Raw genomic sequence first — 18610 nt, forward strand, 5'->3', positions numbered from 1 at the left:
TGGTTACTATATTCTGGCACATTAAAAGTTAACCCAGCTTTTGCCTGGCTTCTGGAGGGAGAAAAAAGAAAAAGTGAGGGGGGAAAGAGCATCTCTTTCTTTTTTCTCCAGTTTTCTTTTCCAAAGCTTCTGATCTTTTAGAGGCCAGTCCAACCGTGCCAAGTGGTGGGCACAACACAATGAGTACTGCAACAGGTTTTGTGGGGATTGCTGCTTCTCTCTACTATTTTCTCTTCTATTTTGATATATCCTCTTCACAAAGAGTATAGAGAAATTCTAGTAACTCCCAGTGTAACTTTTCACAACTTTTTCAGGCAGAAACATGGGAGATGGATGTAACTGTAGATGCTCTCAGCTCATTCCACATTTAGCAGAGAACCTGACCTTTTTTTTATGAAACCAGTGTTATGCTGGAGCTCCACAGGACTCAGTTGGCAGAGCCACCTGCATCCCAACTGAGAAGTTAATAAATAAATGCTTTGCTTGATATTAACAAATTGTTAATATCATGTACACATCCTAATTATACTTATATATGAAGTAGAATAATTGAATAGTGTAAAATGTGTAATTAACAGATTTTTTAAAACGTAAGTTATAGGGTTTTCTATCTAAAAACATCTGCAGAAGTTTTAAACATTATCACTTGAAAATGAAGAATAGATACATTCACTTCTTTGAAAATGATTCTTATAAGAGACAGTTTCCAGCATGCTTTAAATTGTGCACCTCATCTGAAGATTTTCTTAATGAGTTGTGCTTTGCTCTAATAAAATATGGTTTTGAAATTGGACAAAATTTCTCATTATTAATTTGTTTTCTGTGGTCTTCACCAGGTTGAAGAACAAGAGGCAAACTATTTTCCTGAATCATGTTTATCTGTTTTATATGAAAAGGTATGCACACGTATTTACAAAACACGAGTGAAATAAACTTGGTACATTATACAAGGCTGTTGATCATCATCTTACTTTTTTCTGTTACCAAGCCTAGTGGAAAAGCTTAGGTATGCCCAAAGTTAAAGGTAACATTGGAGTAGCTGAGCAAAAAAAAAAAAGTCACTATTTATTTAGTGACTTTTAATAAAAACTATTAAGCACATGAATTTCAGCAAAATCTCTACTCCAGAAACTCTTAATACATTACTACTGTGAAAAATAAAAAGGCAATTAAATAGGTGATTTAAAATAGGTGCAGAATAATTAAATTTTTCATGAAGAAAACAGAAATTGAAAATTAAATCGGGGAAGCATTTTCAGTGGTAGCTAAATTTAAAGTGTGTACAGCTCACCTCCACTTTTTCTTACATTAATGTGATATAAAAATTCTATTTAAAAAGCATGTTTGTTTTGTAAAAACTATCAGTACAACTGAATCTTTTTTTTTTTCCTCTTGTTCCACAGATGTGGGCTAACTCATTACAATAAGAAAGTAGGGCGGCTGGTTGGTAGCACCCGTGCATCATTACTTCCAGGTAGCTTTAGGGCCTCACTTTTGCCAACAGCAAAGCAGCATTTCTGTGCTTTTCCCACGTTTACAAAGCAGCCCCAAACACACCTGGATTTCTTTGGATAAAGTGATGTTTATTCCAGCCAGGAAACTTAGCTCTGCAACACTGCTTCTGAGTAGGTAATTGACTCCAAAGAAGTCTGAGGTGTGACCCTGCTCCTGAGCTCGTGCTTCCTGCTGCACCTTGGGATCTCCTGGATTCCTTTGTTGTCAGTCTGTTTTGGCTAAGGGGCAGGTTTTTCTGTAGCTACCCATGGCAGCTGCTGTAACTGAGTTGTTATGGCTTGATTATTATTTATTCATTTGTATCAGATAACATCACATTTGTATTGTAATATTACATATGTATTTCTATATTGATCTTCTACAGCAACACCTGGATCTCTCTTTTTCTGAAGGCCTTGTTTTCTGTCAATGACTGGAGATGGAACCTAAAAACTGATAAATACTTTTAATATGGAGCCAGCTATTAACTGTATTCAGCAATATTTTCTCAGTTGCCAAACAGATACAAAATAAAATGTACAATCGTGATGGGTTTGATTTCTTTTTTAGAAAACAATTCCTCTTTTCTAACTAAAGCCTTTATTTCTGCTACTTCCTAAACTAATTAGTTGAATTTCACAAGCACTGAGCATTTTTAAACTCTAGCTGCTAGAAGGAATTATTTGATGGGAACTATAGCTATTCACCACATCTCAGGAAAACATTTAATTTATGCATTTAAATCTGAATTTAAGAGGTTAATTTAGCTATCATCTCTGCAAACAAAGAAAAGTAAGGTCTACTCTAACAGACAAAGTGTGTGTTTATGTTATGTTCTTTCCCAGGCCCATCAACTTTCAATGGCTTTGGGGTTGAACAAATTGTGACATTCCTGTCTCAGGAAGGTTCCTTCTTTTGCTTTGAGGTTTCTGGGTCTAGTTTTTTTCTTTCTTTTGATGTCTCTCAGTTTTTAATGGCGCTGCATGCTCCCCATCTCCTGTCTCTCCAGTGCGCTACCCGAGTTATCTATCCAGAACATGCTCAATTATTTGAGCACTGAAAAGCACCATTTTCTCCTTCTTCCAACATGTTTAACTGTCCTCAGCCCAGCACACAGAACAAAGGAAACCAGAAGCAAGAGTCTCTTCATTCCAACTGCCTCTAACAGAGGCTCTCTCCCACTAAGAGAATAATATGCAATACTCACACAACTGTGAAAAACAATTCCACTACCACATTTGAAAAATAGAGGTTTCAAAAGGCAAACAGTTAATATTTTGCAGCACTTTTACTGTCCCATTCCTATTATCGAGGCTGTAGGGAAAGTCAGAGTAGAAAATTCATTATCTAACACTCCTCAGTGTTGCCTGACTACAAGTGTACTATTAATTAGAATCACAGAATAATTAAGGTTGAAAAAGACCTCCAATATCATCTGGTCCAACCATCAAAGCTATTGAATAGCCAATTGAAGCTATTTAACATATATTAAATATATAATTTATATATTTTTTGTTTCATGCTTTGATGACTGTTGTGTCAGCTTCCTTACTGCCATTCAGTCTCCCTCCAGCAGGTACAGAGACCACCAACCCTCAAGACAGGTAACCACCAGATGGACCTGTCCTACCATCATCCGAAGCATTGGAAATGCAGTTTTTCATGAACTTAAATCACTTTTTTTTTTTTCTGTATACAAGTCACAGCAACATTTCAGAGGGCTACTGAAGCAGTAACTAGTACCACATTCAGCAGTTATTTCATTTTCTTCTATGCATCTATCCATAATTCTCACCAAATTCAAAAGGAAAAGGCAACTACAGCAGCCTGCAGTGATTAAGCTTCAGTTCATAAGCAGCTTTGATGATTTCATTGCTATAGAATTATATTTTTTGCATGTGCCTTTCTTTTACTGTGAGACAATCTGTTCTCCATATGGCAACAAAAAATTGCTGGTTTCCTTTTCCAGTTTTAGTTTTAACTTACTCTTTTTGTAACCTGATCTTGTCATCTTGTCTCTTACCTAAAACTCTCCTTCCTCCTCAATTTTCCTCACGACTAGCTATATACAAACACATCTACGTTGTATGCCTATAATCCATGCATGCACCATTTCCAGGAACATTCGGTAGAGACCAACTTATAACAGACGTAAACATTAGGAGAATACAGTAAATCAAGAGATTAATATCCACTAAGAGTACAGCAACAGAGGTAGGGGCTTTGTTTGTTTTCAGAATTGACTTCATTATTGCAAAGCATGGCTTTTGTGTTTGCCATAATATGGAAAATATATAAAACATCAGAGAAAATTCTCCATTTTTGTATACCATAAATCTATGCTTGAGTGACCTCAGTTATAAAGCAATGTCATTTACTTAGTCCTACGCTAAATATTGTACCTTAAGAACACATTGTATAGTTACACTCTGTGAAAACAGGAGTTTAAACACAATTTCATCTTATGAACACTTCAATGTGCAAAGATTCATCCATACATATTTAATATATAGTTTCAGAACTCCTTTCCAAGCATTACTATTCACTGTCCCTTACATCTGCCTGATGCAGCCTTTAACATACATTGAAAACCTAAACCAGTACACAACCCAAACAAGTAGACAGTGTGCATCCTAGCAGTCACAGCCAGTTTCAAGTTATGTCCTTTAAGTAGCTGATGAATGGACATTATTATAAAAACGTCTATAAGACAGGTCTATCAGAGGAGCCTTGGATAAAATAAAGACTTCAGATACTATTAGAATTAATGAATTAGGTCAGGTCAGGTAATTCATTACCTGACTGAACCAGAATCCAATCTGAGGCATCCTTTTAAAAAAAAAAAAAAAAAAAAATTCAAATGAGGTAGTGTTCACAGGGAAGTTGTGAAGATAATCATAATTTAAATGAGAAAATGCCTGCACAGTTTTAGCGAAGTCTGTCAGGGATTCTGTGCAAAAGCAGCATGGTAAGCAAAGGCAAATTTCCACAAATTAATATGACCTTGATGAAAGGTGCATATTTTTATCAATCAGACTTAACAAATATTGACTTTAGGCATTAACCAATGACATACATAAACATCCAGGTTGTTAAAACAGTTGTCCAGCTCATTTTCCTCCTGAAATCATAGTTTGCTGATAAATATCTAGCTGAACTTCACCTCTGAAAAAAAAAAAAGTATTGCCACATGAAGCAAGAGTTGGATTCTTCTCTGCCTACCAACTGCTGAAAAAAGACATGTTGCCCAGGCAGACTGAGATCTAGAGCCAGGACAGACACAAATGAAACTTGGTCTAACTATAACCCCAAGGGACCCCATGGCCATGACTATCCCTTTCCAGCAGCACCAGTAGGGTGACTGGGAAGAGAAAAAAAGACACCACCTTTGCTTGTGGCTGAGTTGCTCACTATGGGATCATTTCCATCGGAAGGCCATGAGGACAGCACACTTCAGACCCGTATAACATGGTGCTCCACCAGCACCTGCCAATCCACCAGCAGCTAAATGAAGAAACAACCATCACCTGGAGGAAAAGAAGATCCCTGCTACATTTCCTGAGTGAAGAGCACCTGCTAGCCCTCACTGAGAAGATAAAAGGTCTGTGCTGCAACGTGTGGCAGGAGCTGCAAACAAATAATAGGCCTTCTGGCAGGAAAGGCTCCTGGCTGGTGAGCATGGAGAGCTGCTCAGCTTCTGTCTCCTTCAAGATCAAAGTCTTCTCTGCACTGTCAGATGCCCTGGCAGACGGGAAGGGAAGGGCAGGGACCACAGTGGCAGCCAGACTTCAGCCAAGCATTTTCAAACACTCAGTAAGGTGAGCGTGAGATCAGATTTGAGGAGTACATGAAGGCTTTATTCTGTACCACAGCATTCACACATCTAGTTTGTGTCATATCCAGCCTTCACCGAAGAAACACCTTGAGGCATTTCATGACTGTGTTGACATTTCAATTATGCTGCATTTAAATAGATTTGCTTGTGCTGAGTCTTACTTCTTGCTAAAATATTTCCCATTCTAAATATAGATTTATGGCGTTATTTATTAAGTCAAATTCTGACAGGAAGCAGCAAAGCCAAGTGTCACAGTATTTGCCTCTTCCTTTTTAAAATTCTTTCTCTTTCCTTGTTTCATCTGCCTCACGACTTAAGGCTCTGCACACAGAGTACTGCGGTGACAAAACCAGAGCTCTGTAAGGGATCATCAAACTGGGGATGGTGTGCAGAAAGGCGAAAGAAGTGTTTTTTGTTTTTTTTTTCTGCTCCTTCCTCAGACGAGCTCTGAAGTGAGCAGGAGACCAGTCTGCCCACTGGGATGGCCCCAAAAAGGTGCAGGCTAACTTTAGAAATCCATAAATGGTTTAGAAATGAAAGTCCGTAACTCCTGGAGCTGTTCAGCCAACCAATACTTTTCCTCAAATTTCCTCATAGTTTATAGGGAGCACTGGCATTGAAGAACTAGGAGACAAAAATCGCATCTGTAATTTAGCAGCCTCACTGTAATGACCAGCTTCTCTACAAGCCATGAAAATGTCAAAGCCTTTGCTAGCGGAGTTTGCAGAGCTCTGTAAAACAGTTTTTTACACAGCATCCCCTTAGGAACCTCCAGGTTCCCACAATAAGTACCAGATTTACAATATTTGAAGAAAGAAGAAAAACTAAGAGTTGGTTATGTTTCATACATTTCTCCCCTTCTCCCCACTCATGGCTAAAGAAAGTAAACGGTGACTAATTCCAACCTCTCTGGATATGAGGGCTTGCATTCAACATTTTTCTAGTTCTGGCTGGGCAGTTCTATTGCTTTAGGTGATCTGTGAGTAACAAACATTAAGGTGCCTGAATATTTTCCTACACGTCTTTTAGAGATTTGTACTTACTGCTGTTTATCCAAAGAAAGTAATGGCTCAGAATCCTGTTGAAAAATGTACCACAGCACTGGCAAACTTTTTACTGAATCTGGTTTTATGAGGACAAATAAAACAAGCGTGCATAACTATTCAGCAATATATACTACTCGCTTTTTTAATGCGCCTAGAAATATTTGAGGGAATGTGAAGGTGATCTCTTGAGAATATATCCAATACCCACTGTTACCCTTAAAATCCCATGCTGAAACTTCATTGCCAAAAATAGCCTCCTAAAGGTGACACTCATATGAAAGATGTCACAAGTTGCAGCAAGAGCTGCATGAATATATATATAAGCCATATTTACAGTGCTGCTGCAACTTGCACGTTTATTTCAGTATTCCCTTTCCTATGTGACATTCTTTCTGCTATTTTACGTGAAGATTTTTGTTTTGGGGAATATTTTTAAGTACATGCAATTATGCATGTGGCTTGCTTGCTTAAGAATCTCATTATTATGGGAATGTGAAATGTATCCACAAAAATGTTTTTGAATTTAAAAAAAAATAAATAAACCTGGAAATCAAAATGAGCAAGAGACAGGTGTTTTAAACATTCTCTAAAACCAAATTTTACAAGGCAAAGAAAGCAAATATTCCAACCCAAAATATCATTTAATGAAAGAATTCCCCACATAGCCCCATATGAAGCAGGTAACAAACAGATGTCAGCACATCTGCTCATGCGTAGGCTTTCACCTGTATGTACTTCTTACAGGTCAACAGTCAGTACAAATAATTACACGTAGCCTTATGCACATATGTCTTTGGATGATCAGTGGAGAAATAATTTCTCACCAGTTGCCTGCCTTCCCCCAAACCATTCAAGCACTGGCTGCAACACAGGAGACAGTGAAAGCAGATGAGAATGAACCCTTTTGGAAATTCCCTGGAGTCTGACTGTGCTCAGCAAGGCTTGGCTGTTTCTGCACAGGCTCTGCCCAGCCCTGACCCAGCTGGTCCAGCTGGGCAGAGCACAGCAGCTCAGGGCAGCACCAAACCTATCACAAGATCCTACTGCAGCATCTCCCCAAAACAGGCTTCTCACTAAAAGGACCGTGTGCTGCTGCACTGACTTGTGCGTTTCATAGCACAGCTGAGGCTCCAGAACCGATTCAGATTTTGGGATAGCAGTAAAGAAGTAAAATCCAATAGAATACTGGAACAGAAAATGAAAGTTGTTATTCAGGTGACATAAAGGTTGTTGTGTCACCTGGATGTGATACTAACTTCAGGTCATATTGTCAACCACAGTGAATAGCTTCTTTTATTTTATATTTTATTTCACTCCCATTTCCTCTACAGTAGGCAATTCAGCTACAAGATGCAGATGAGATGCATGATACTAGCTACTGGTATAAGAAATATTTCCACAGCTTTATTGCAGTGCTTTGGACTCACTTCACATACATGGCCATTACAGTCAAAACAAACAAACAAACAAAAAAAAACCCACAACTGCTAGATCAATAATAAAGGAGTTCAGTAAATTAAGTAACACCTGGGGGATGTGATGTTGGTACTCTGTCCCAAAATAGTTGGAGGAGCACTTCCCCATGCATAGTTTTACTGAAGGATAGGTAAAGGACTCACAATGCCTGGGCTCCCACCACTTTTAGTAAAGAAGCACGTGTTCCTGCAGTTGTGTCTTTGGAGACCTCTTGTGTAATAAGCATAGCAAGCTGCAACTTGATGATAGCTACACCGGCATGAAAGCTGGAATTGTGAAGAATTACACCCTTACTACCATTATTTACTATGTTATCCTGACCCACTTGGTTCACAAGAGAGGAAACTTTGGTTGACCCCTAGAATTCACTCTAATTATTAATTATAATGTGTAATTGTAATGATATTGGTGCCTTGGAGTAAGGATAAAATGGAAAGAGAAGATGATTTCCTTGTGAGAACCAAGCGCAAGATCAAGCTGAGCTGTGCCCAAATTCAGAATGGCAAATACAGATCTTTACTTCAATACAAATGAGAACAAAACTGGTGGGATCATCCTCCGATGTAAGGACTGCTAACAGGGCTCCCAATTAGAATTATACCAGCAAAATCCAGCAACGTGTCAACCAGTGAAAATCCAATTGTTCTGCAGACCCAGGCTGCCTACCGAGTTTAACTATCAAAAAAAACAAAAAACAACTACATCCAAAACTCAATCCAAAAGTTCGTATGGAGAACTTTTAAGGGACCAATTTTATTTTACTCACTTTTTACAATGTATAATGTTCTCTGAAGTGCCTTTATTAGTTCATTCAGGGTTTTAATAAATTGAGAGACCGTCCAGGATCAGAGACTTACTTTCTTTCAAGCGGTACCTCCAAAACCCTTTCCAATGTTCAGAAGTTCAAACCAAATGCTGACTACCACAGTGTGCTCTTCCTGACCTGAATATTTCAATTTCAGAGCTTCCTAATGAAAATCTCCCATCAAACACTTTTTTTATTGACAATGGTCTGCTCTTCAGAACAAAGAGAACTACACCTCAAGAATAAGAAATGTGTACCTGCAACCCTCCATATTTTATTGACTACAAAAGTTCTCTGACTTCATAGTTTCTCCACACACACAAAAAAAATGACAGAAAAATCTGTGCCATTAAAATCAGACAGGAATCAAGACTGCCCTAAGAGCCCATTATTGCTGCTAATGAGGCTGATACCGCTGCGTTGAGTTTCTCTTTTGCTACTGCTGCTCCACAATGCAGTCAGCCTGATGAACTCGGATCTGCATTGTCAAACATCAAGAACACAGCGCAGGAAGGTCGCAAAGTCCAGGTAGCATTATGCACATTGGTAAAAGAAGAAGGAAGATTGTTTGGAAAATAGGAAATATGCAAATTTGTCCATTCCATTAGCAAAATGTATCTCAAACTTAGGAGACCCACTACAAAAAAATATGTAGATATATATATAATAATATGTATATTATATATATATAATAATAATGCTTCTGTGCTCCAGCCGGGTATCTGCAGTATGTGATTACTTCCCTCAGCCAGTGCAATGTAACAGGAGGATGACTTAAAGGAGCCTTCGGAGCGAAGTGTCACCGCTTTCCGTAAGAAACCTGAGATATGGCACACATGCGGATCCACATCCACACAATTTGTGCAGCCTCCACCTCGGCATAAAACCGTGCACTTTAAAATATGACAATCATAACTTCCCATTTTCAGATGGTACCATTTGTTACAGGATGGGTGTCTGCCATGTATTTTATCTCCTACATATGAAAAATTTATAGATGCTCCTGAAGATGTTCCTGAAAAAAAAAAAATGAGGAACTCACTATCACCTTTCTGTATAAAGCAGCTCTCATAAAAATTTCTTCTCCTTGGCACTAACGCATCAGTGCTCGGTGTTGGATAGCAGGACTCCCAGTAACAGCAAATGGCCAACTTGACTCATAAACAGGCTGCACTTAGGAAACTAACTAAAGGGGGCATAATCATATGGGAAAGGCTATAGCGAGGTTATTTTCTTGCTTTCGTTGATACAGTAGGACAGAAGGCACAATAGGCTGAGTGTCACTGCATCAGGCAGGTCAGTGAACTCACATAATGGACTACTGGGACATATGGACTATTAAAATATGGCTATTTACACCCAAAGTGTGATTCAAAACTGAAAAATATCCAGAAATATATGAAGTCCATATTTAAGATACCGATGTCTCCTAGACTTTCAGCAATCACTTCAGCTTTGGTAATCCGCAATCACATGGACACGTGCTGTCTGCATTGATAAGGAAGCATTTGTTAGCTATGTTTACCATTTTATTTCATATATACATGAGTAAATTTAAGTTCATATGAAATTATTCATATGAAATTATTTAATTGCATTCTTCGAAATTGGAGACAGCAAATATAAAAGGTAGAAATTGATAAAAGAGCTGTGGGGAAGCAACTAAAAACTGAAAAAAATGAATAGTAGAACACCAAGAATCCCAAGTTGAGAGACCTGATAAGATGACGATTACAGCTGAAAAATAAAAAGCTAATGTATTTTCATGATCTCCCATCTCTTACACGAATGACTATATCCCTAGATAAAATCTTTTTTTTTTTTTCCCTTTAATGAAATGACATTCAAAAAGCCCTTCAAGAAGAACAACTAGCAGCCACTACAATATTCTTCTTTAGATTTTTAAAAAGAGAGAAGATGACCTGATTGAAAAATGCTGGTCAGCAACAATAGCTTTGTCCCTTTTTTTTTTTTTTTTTTTTTTTTTTTTTTTTTTTTTTTTCCAGAGGAGCGGAGTGCTCCCTGACTGAGAAAAGAGTGGGCAGAAAGCTTGTTCTCCTAATCACTCTCAGGTAACAAGCCCCAGCTGAGCTCTACCAGGCAACAAGCTTTCTATTTTCTTTCAAAGAAAGAGAAGGAGACCTCATTTAGAAAATTTAAAAGTTGGATGATTTTTTTTTTCTCCCTCGTGAATAGAAAAGGCTGCAAAATTGGCTGACTAATGCTGCAGAAGCTCTTCAGAGCCATATTGGTTTCATTGTGCAACAGCATGAGAACCCAGTCCCTCTCACCCAGGAAACAAACACATGGGGATAGCTATGGGCCCCTGGGCTCAAAACGGCCAGTTTTGCTAACTCTAGAGTGAATGTTAAGAAACCTGTATTCTGATCTTTTTAAAGCTATTTGTAATGAACCACCAAAGTATTTCAGAAGAGCTGAGAGATGCGGTTCAATCCTTATGTTAAATAACGGAATCTGCCAAAAAAAAAAAAAAAAAAAAAAAGGAAGAAATAATTTGGGTTAGTTTGATTTGACCATGACAAGCAATGACAGAACACAGAGCCTGGGGTTAATTTGAGTTTCATAATGTAATGAATGGAGCCTGTCAGTCAGAGAGAAAATGTGTTAATAAAATCAAATCAGGTACAAGTGGGGATTAGAATTCCTCTCTCTGCATGGGACTACAGTGGCAAAAGGCTATTGTGCAGAATATTAAAACTAAAAGATGCTGATAAAACAGCTTAGCATGTTTAGTAGCTGGTGCACAAACACGATAATCATTTCCACGCTGAGCACAGAATCAATACAGCGAATTACTTGCAAATGCCTCACAGAGTGTTTTCAATGTCACCAAGAAAAGTTCTCTCTCAAAGCTCGGAGCCTTTCTCTCTTGCCAATACATCTCCCACTCACTTCCCACTGCAATACTTCTTTCTAGCTCCGAACGTCTTCTGTCTTGTTTTTTGACACCCTGCTCTGCACAACTTAGTTTTATCAGCCCTGTTCCCTCTCCATCCCCACACACTGTCTCTGAACACTAGGGGGACCAACAGAGTCATTTTTTTTTTCTTAGGCTGCTCCATCAAAAAAGAAAAGCCTTGTTCGGAGGACTTTCTAATTATCGTAGTATCAACCAGCATTTTTTCCCCACCTCCAACTTAACCAGAATAAAACTTGTAGCCAGTTTCTATCTCCTCTCGTTCCAGCTCTGTAATTTAGTAAGTCTTTCATAAATTTGTTTCCAGTAAATAATTTATTTTCTTTTTGTTTTGACCTTCAGTGTTGCAGTTACTGGCATAACTTCTAGGTCTTATAGTTATTTTGACTTTCTCTGAATCTTTTCTTGTTGAGACTTTTTTGGTACCATGTCTTCTGAGTTTTTAAAGAACTTCTCTTACACCTTTTCATGCATCTTTTTTCTTGAAACTGAATGTGCTGCACTCAACAACCTATAAACTCAGTGTTTTGTGCAACGAAAAGTAAACAGTTTCAAAAAATGTCATTACAAACAAATAAGAACTGTAATAATTGCAGGAAGAATCTGCATTTAGTTTTGATGTGAACTAGACCAAAGAAGAAGCAATGTGGTAAGGATTTCTACAAAAGCTTTAGAAGTGTAAAACCAACTCAAAGAGGAAAAAATAACAAAATTAGGTATCAGAACAGAACAAAAAACTGAGTGGAAAACACCACTGAATCTCTTTCTTTATATATATATATTAAAAAGCCAGTACAGATAACAAACCAGAGTGAATGATATCAGACTCAGTAATATCTCATATTGAAGGCATACAAAGAGCTGGAAAGGCCTAGAGGATTTCTAGGACTCAGAAACTGATGGACTCAGAACAGAAGTGAAAGAAAAAGGCTTTACTTTCCACTGTTCTTTTCAGTATCATGAATTATGTTCTGCTGTCTGCTGTGCATGCCCTTTCCTTTAACATGCTCTGCTTTTTCATGATAAACTGGTGTGGGCAATAACCTATGTATGCTTTTCCCTACAACCCAATTTTCATTTAGTTTAAAATCTGTTTCTGTGTAAACAGTGAGACTTCGAAAATGTGCTCTTAGGCTTGAAGTCACCAGGGCATCCAAACACACAGCAGCCTCCAACCACTGCTTTACCAAGCTTCATCTACTCGATGCTGGGTATGTTGTATGGATATGCCTACCTAATTACACGTACTCTAAGTGTAAAACATTTATTCTTGATAAAAGCAATGTTTTATATTAAAATTGTATGATTAGATTGAACCCCTGAGTCTTTGGTGCTAAAATGTTTAAGAAGGGGGGTGTGGCACCTGGCCATGGACAGGTGCAGTCACCTTTTGCTTACATCAAACGCTTTGCTAGCACCACTGCCGTGATCCATATTTCATCTCTAAAGAAAGAAACAAAACCCCACACCTCTTCCATACTATGTTTTGATAATTAATTGCCACCTCTAAACTTTTCTTTGCTACAACTTGTTCCTTAACTACAGAAAAGCAAACAAACAAACAAACACACAAAACCAAACCAAAGCAAGCAAAAAACAACCAGCAACAACAAAAAGCAACATCTAGTATCAGCATGGAAGATTAAAATTTCTTTTTAAAAATTTAAATATCCTCCCTGGTAAAAATCTAAGTGTCCTGGAAAGTCCTTTAAGAGTCCTATGAAACTCCTTTCACATAACCATGTCTCTTAACTTTTTAAGGATTTCTGGTCTCTTACATCTTTACTTAACTGAATCATGCTGTAACAATATATAATATATATGTATATATATATATATATATTTTCGGGGGGAGTACCAAAGAAAATCAGGAAAAAACAACACAGAAAACCAATCTAAGAACCACAGTGATTGCAGAAATAATTTTAGACTCTACAGAAGTCCAAATTCTTTGGGGTGTAGAGGTACCTCCACTCAGCAAATAGCTGGCACAGGAGATAATCAATGCCTACCATTACTTCACTTAGTTGCTATTGCACTCTGTGCAGTCAAGCAGATGCGTGAGCACTGCTCATCTCCTCCAGAGCAAAGCCAGCTGGTGTGGCACGGTGGCATCTCATGCCACCAGAGCTTTCACCTCTGCCTATGGCCACGTATTAAAAAACTGCACTTAAAACCATTCCACGCATACAAAACAGCCTGAGCACGTATGCTGGGTCATATGCTCATAATCTCTCACACTTTTTGAACTTCCAAACTTTTCTTAGTTTGCCCTTTGCTTGTTTAAACATGATTCTTTGAAATCTATCTAGCATCATACTAAAATAGCTATCCCACACCACAGAATAATAATTATTTTTGAAGATACAATAGTGGTCCTGGCCCAGGAAGAGAAAGAAACCGAGAGACTGTTCTCAGGGGAGATCTAGCACACAATTTGATGTGTAGTGTGAAAACTATCATTTCAGTGACTCAAATCTTCAGACACCTACCATGCAAAATTTATTCTTAAATTGGTGTAAATTATTGGTATAAATTTACTTCTCTGCAGCTCTGTAAAATTGAGTTTTTAAATAAGAATTTTTAAATAAGAATTAGAAAAAGCCACCACCTTCCTTCTCTTAGGACGTTTGTGGGCTCCTGAGCTTTCACTGTAATACCAGAGACTTGAAGGTTCTGGATTATAAACTGTCTCATGAGGCAAGGCAGGTAGCTCACATTTTTTCCAAAACGGCTGTAATTTCAGTATTACATTATAAGATTAGGATTGACTGCAATATGTTTTTTTTCTTTTCTACCAGAAGAATGGCCTCCTCTTCACTGCTGGAACAGAAAAATGACATTCACTGTCTAGCTGAGGGTGTCAGCTGGAATAGTTATAACCCTAAAAACCAGAGGAGCTGGACAAGCTGATAGCAAATGTGTGGATGAAAGAGGTTGAGGCAGAGATGGATTAGGACAGGGAGGAGGAGAAATTTACAGGATGGAAAGGATATTCTGACTGAATAGTCAGAAGAAAATGCATCTGGTAAAGGGTGTATTTTGTCTGTACAGTTAATGGATGTGTTTGTACCCTACGGTGTAGTAGATACTTGCCAGAGTGTCTCACGATGACATGAGAATGTCATAAAGAACATCAAGAATCCTCACAGGAATCTCCATCCCTACAATTTTCATATTTGGGACAGTAGAAATGTTCTATATGACAGCTTTGGTCCTCTGGGAGCTGTGCAAAAAGAAAACCTTGAGAGAGCAGCAAATTGGCACGGACAGGAGCTGGTGCTGAGCCCACCTGCAAAGCCACAGAAGTTGCACAATGCAAATTACGTGAAGACCCACAACTCCTGCAGAGTGGCTCTTTGCTTCATCTTGGTGATGATTGTCACTCATCCTGATGAGAACTGTTATGCTCCTCATTGCAAGCTGTTATTGTTTTTTCCCTGTGTATTTCAGGCATGCTGAATGCCAAGTCTTTTCCTGCCTAGCTGCTATCCTAAGGATCGCATCCTAACTTTATGTTTCCTTCCTGCCCATTTCATCGTTCCTTCATTATGCACTTGGCTCTAGCCTAGTTTCATGCCCTGTTTTTCTAACCACTTGGTCAGCTTTGATTAGGTGCCTTTTATGCAGGGTAAGATTTCTAGAAATATGAGCATTCATATCTCACATTCGATACAGGAAATACTGGAACAAATAAAAATATCTGCCCTACCCAAGAAGTAGCAGGTAGCCCTGTATATTGGCCACATCTATTATTAGCAAGTTGTTCAAAATGCGTGTTTTGATCCAGGGAAGAAGGAAAGCACCTCCTTTCAAGTTTAATTTCAAAACACTACATTAGCAGAGAATAAAACCAGGAGTTATATTTCCAGACTATTTAATCCTTTTCCCAGAATTTCAACGATTTGGAAATGAGTTTGTAGGATTTAAGAGCAGCAAATCAAAAAGTTGTCTACTGCACAGTTCTGATGCTATGTCCATACATTAGTTCTACCAGCAGCCCTCAAGACAGCAGATCAGGATGTGCTGTCGACATGTCCACAGGAATCAGACACAAGGGATTGCAGGGTCACGCTCCAAGTCTTGTTCTGGGCAACAGGGAACACATCATACATATGAAGTGAAGAATTTATTGTTAGTCCAATTCTTCTTTATTGAATAATACCCCAGTAGTCCAAAATATATAATTAACAATATATATAATATATAATCAGTAATAATATATATATATAATATATATATAATATATAATCAGTAATAATAGCATACTTCAAAGCTAAGCTAGGTCAGGCGATACTTGCTTGCCCACTGGGCAATAGTTAAAATGAGCTGCAGCAGCTTGAGTGCAGGCAAGCTGAGAAGGAGCTGAGACCTGGCTTTTACTGGGAAAAGCTGCTGCCTAGAAAGGTTGTTCTTTGCCAGAGGATTCCAAAGCAAGAAGGATAAATCACTAAATGCTGTAAATGATCATTAGATTTTTGATTGGATATTTAATTTAGATAGCTTAAAAAATAAATAAATAAAAAATAATAATAATTAAAAAAAAAAAAAAAAACCAGAAGCATTCTTTAAAACTCTGCTACTCTGCTATCTTAGAACTTTATTTAACATTCCGCTTGCATTTTTCCTTGTGGTAAAATATTTTTTTTTTCTGCTAGTACTACTAGAAGAAGTATCTTCTAATAAGGCAATATTCTTGTTTGACATTCAATAATTAATAAAATGTGTGATATGCTGGTCACATAGCTTAAGCTCCTCAAGTTCAGGTCTCAGGTACTATGGTGGTGAGTGTAGGAACCTCAACAGCACAAAATATATTTTCCTACAAAAGAATATTATAACTTCTTATCTGCATTTAACTTTGTACTTAGATGCCAAAGAGCACTTTCAAAAATTAATTGTGTAGAGTAAATGTTTTAAAATGTATAATGTGTACTACCTTGTGATTGCTCAACATAAATATAACCTTATTATACAAATTATTATTTGTTGCAAGTAACGGAGGGCAGAATTCCCTATAACTGTAATTTGCCCATTTTTTGGTGAATCATGAACCAACGTAAAATATAGTTCAATTTCTCTTACTGACTCACATTGAAAATATAGCAGAAATGTGCCCCTATGAAAAAAGTCAGCAAGCATTTTTCCTTGATTGCATGTTAATGCAGAGAGGGGGCAGATTTGACATGTATCAGATTCCACTCTTACAGACTTGGACTTCAGAACAAACTCTCCTTTCAAGTTGGTACCATCTGTTGATGCTTATTGGATCTACCAATAATTAAAATACTAAAGTGGTAATTAACAAAGGTGCCGTTAATGAAATGTAAATATTCCAGTGGCTTAGTAATAACAAGAATGACTTTCAGATTACGTTTGGATCATGCTTAACAGCACTACACAAAACAGAGCTGCACTTCAAAATTGCCCTTCCACTTGTCCGCACATCTAATACTAGCCGAATCAGTAGCTAACATCTGGTGAGAAAACAATTTCTCTTTCTCTTGTTTTTGTTTTTTAAAGTGTTGCCTGCATTCAAAGTTCCTTTCTAATTTGGTGCCTGGACCCTGGAAACTGAGAACTTGGGCCCAAACCCCAAAGGGTTTTACATTCATCAATAAAGATGATTGTAAGTACTAGAGGAAGAAACACAATCAGAAGACAACCTGGTAGGAAAGGAGACAAGGCACATATTTTACCGCTTTTCTTCTTTCTTCCCATTCACACAAAACAAACCACTGTGACATAAAAAGAAATAGTAACAACAAAGAAAGAGGTGCTTATTGCTTCTGAATAACGAGACTATCTAAATTTGAGACAAATGTACTGAATTTTAATTTCATTTCACCATACTGAAAGAGGACAGTCTAATAACGCTCTTTAGTGAGGTTTCATCTTATATTAAAAAACTAACAAACACACAAGACTTGCAAAAGACTTGCAAAAGACTTGCAACACCTGTTGTTCTTTGGCACACAATGAGTAGTGGGCTGAAGAAACGAGGTCTTCAGGTGAAACCACTCTTGGGTGTTCACTTTTCCAACCACAAAACTTCCTGCCCATATTTTACTATCTAAAGGTTTTTTTGTTTGTTTGTTTGTTTGTTTGTTTGTTTTTTAACACCATTAATGGTTATTTCATTTTCAAAGGGAAATATCTCATCAAAACTGTACTATAGGGAGCAATCCTGAACTCAAAGAAGGATAGCTAAGAGATATAAATATTTAATCTCTAATTTCTTAGATTCATTGACAAATAACTCTTTGAGTCTATCACAGTAATTGTTAAAAGAGTGCTTTATAAATGAGAAATAGACTGTTCTGTAGCACTGTGCCCATAATATAACAGTCAAAGTTTCTCCACTCTTTATTAACTTAGATCAAAACCTAGAAATTGTCTTGTGCTTAGGAAACAGAACCACAGGACCACACACTACTTGCTCAGAACTGCTCATTAGTACCTTGACAGAATAAATATTTACCTCTGTACTGGTTTTGGCAGATTAATGGATGAAGAAATTGAATATTTGATCAATTTCACTTTTATTGAATATTCATTCTGCATTTTGTACAACTCTGCAGAAGATACACACAATCAAAATTCACACTGGAGTTCTACTGAGTGTGCCTAATTGATAATATCGGCTAATTAAATGCAGCTTGTATGCATATTAATTTGCCATTTTTATTTTGCCACTCTGAAATTCCATCAAGCTTCAAGTAATAAAGAATGCAAACGGCAATATATAGCCATCTCTGCTGCTGAGTATACATCTGGAGTTTCAAAGCACAGGAGCTACTACTTCTAAGGAAAAAGCCACCTTTTGACTCACTTGGAATATGAAAGACAACCTCGAACAAGCCAGGCTTTTCTGAACCTATAAAGGTAAAAGACGTGGTTTACTTCAAAAAGATTGCAGTTTGAAATTTCTTAGATTGATATACATATCACCATAAATTAAAACCCTTACAGATCTGTTTTAATGTACAATATCAACTTAAAATTTCCTTCTCATA

General features: G+C 37.5%; 1 protein-coding gene across 9 annotated transcripts in view; it reads right to left on the reverse strand.

Annotated features, from left to right (window-relative positions):
- The window catches only part of LRP1B (LDL receptor related protein 1B), a 684970-nt gene that overhangs the window by 342756 nt on the left and 323604 nt on the right, over positions 1 to 18610 (reverse strand). Inside the window, exon 1 of one of the 9 annotated variants that reach the window (XM_040561330.1) lies at positions 4906 to 4992. The exons of 7 other annotated variants lie outside the window; for them this stretch is intronic. The gene's annotated coding sequence lies outside the window, so the exon portion shown is untranslated. Of the gene's footprint in view, positions 1 to 4570; positions 4660 to 4905; positions 4993 to 18610 lie in introns of those variants that run through there. One more of the 9 variants, XM_040561329.1, reaches the window with a different exon arrangement.

Source organism: Cygnus olor, chromosome 6, assembly GCF_009769625.2.
Source record: "Cygnus olor isolate bCygOlo1 chromosome 6, bCygOlo1.pri.v2, whole genome shotgun sequence".
Classification (NCBI taxonomy): domain Eukaryota; kingdom Metazoa; phylum Chordata; class Aves; order Anseriformes; family Anatidae; genus Cygnus; species Cygnus olor.